This window comes from Bison bison, unplaced genomic scaffold (genome assembly GCF_000754665.1).
Source record: "Bison bison bison isolate TAMUID 2011002044 unplaced genomic scaffold, Bison_UMD1.0 scf7180017864482, whole genome shotgun sequence".
NCBI lineage: Eukaryota > Metazoa > Chordata > Mammalia > Artiodactyla > Bovidae > Bison > Bison bison.
The window spans coordinates 7,509,449-7,511,663 of record NW_011495042.1 but is presented as its reverse complement, the minus strand read 5'-3'; positions in this window follow the sequence as shown (position 1 = coordinate 7,511,663).

Genomic DNA, 2,215 nt, shown 5'->3' with positions numbered 1-2,215 from the left:
TCTCGACCCCATCTTTGTAGTCTCTTGCTTTAGTTTCTTTCTTAGCCCCGCCGTGCACGTTCTCGGGACCTGATCGACTTTGCCGGCTGGCTCCGGCAGGTGGCGCCCGAACAGGGACTCGAGAATCGGAGTGCGACGACGGCCGCTGCCCGCCAAGATTGAGGTAAGTAAAGAGGAATTCCTAAGTAATTAAAAGTAAAGGGCAGGGAGGGTGATTGTCTAGAGTAATAAATCATGGGACAAGGCAATAGCCACCAGTTATTTGTACATATGTTGAAAACTATGTTAAAAGGTAGGGGAATTCATGTAAATAAGTTACAGCTAGAAAAGTTTTACTTTTTATAGAGGTTTGTCCTTGGTTTCCAGAGGAAGGAACAGTTAGTCTGGAAACTTGGAAAAAAGTAGGAAAACAATTGCAGACATATTATTCCTTACATGGTCCCAATCGTGTTCCTGTGGATGCTTTTTCTTTGTGGACTCTCATAAGAGACTGCCTGGATCCTGAACATGAGGGACATAAAATTCAAACGGCTCTCAGGGATTCCACAGGACCCGAAGTTACAGAGCCTTCTGCCCCTCCACCTGAGCCGCTTTATGCTGTGCCTGAGGGAACAGCTTATAAGGCTGGAGGGAGTGATGATGTGTTAAGCTCTGATGAACAGAAAGAGTTAAATGAACAAGCAGCTCAGTACCATAGAGAGGATATGCCTTGGGAGATGATGGTTAACATGGAATCCCCCTCGGGAAAAGGGGAATTAAAGCATTCAGGGCTTTCTGAAGAACAGCTGGAGAATTTAATTCAGAAGATTGTTATAGCAGTAAAAAAGGATGCACAGGGAGACTCCCACTCCAGCCAGCCTACGCCTCCAGCATATCCTCCCTCGGTTCTTGCTGGACTCGATCCACCTCCGCCTTTCATAGAACCGCGAGAGCTTATATCTATCCCTGCTTCTTTGCCTGGTGAAAACATAACAATTAAAAGTGAGATATTATTATCTCCTCTTCAACAAGTGATTAAACGAGCTAATGAAGAAGGAGAACATATTCCCGGGTTTTCAGGAATCTATCCAGTGTTTGAAAATGCTCAACAGCAGAGGTATTATGAGCCGCTGCCCTTTAAGCAACTGAAAGAGTTAAAAATGGCTTGTGCACAATATGGCCCGACCACGCTGTTTACTCAGGCTATTATAGAGGCTTTAGGAAATCAAAATCTGCCACCTAATGATTGGAAACAGGTTGCTCGAGCTTGTTTATCTGGAGGAGATTATTTACTATGGAAATCTGAGTTTGCTGAGCAATGTGGGATCACAGCCGATATCAACCGGCGACAGGGACTGAACACCACTTATGAAATGATGGTGGGAGAGGGAGAATATCGAGACACTAATAGTCAACTTAATTATTTACCTGGAGCCTACCCTCAGATTAGTGCTGCGGCTCTACAAGCATGGAAAAAGCTTCCAAATTCTGATAAAAAGACTGAAGATTTATCTAAAATTCGCCAGGGACCAGATGAGCCATATCAGGATTTTGTTGCCCGCCTGCTTGAAACAGTTGGTAAAATGATAAGAGATGAGCAGGCGGGGATGGTGTTGACTAAACAGCTTGCTTATGAAAATGCCAATTCGGCTTGTCAAGCTGCCCTGAGACCTTACAGAAAAAAGGGAGGCTTATCTGACTATATACGGATTTGTGCTGATATCGGCCCTTCATATGTTCAAGGCATAACTTTGGCCACGGCATTACAAGGGTTATTGCCTTAGCTGGTTTTAGTGGACGGCTTGATAATCATTATCCCTCAGATAAAATATTGCAATTTGCTCATTATCACCAATTTCTCTTCCCAAAAATCATTGTTTCTCAGCCCCTTGCTGACGTCCTAACTGTATTTACTGATGGCTCTTCTAATGGAATAGCTAGTTTGATTATACAGGACAATACTACCACCTGGCATACTAATTATAAGTCTGCTCAAGAAGTAGAACTATTTGCCGTTTTTCAGGCTTTATTACAAATTTCTGCTCCATTTAATTTATATTCTGACAGTCAATATATCATAAGAGCCTTAAACACTATTGAGACTGTTCCATTTATTGGTACCCTGAATTCTACTATCCAAACTCTTTTTCGTGATATACAACATTTAATTTGCTCCAGAGTTAATAAATGCTATTTTGGTCATATTCGTGCTCACTCTGGGCTTCCTGGACCTTTA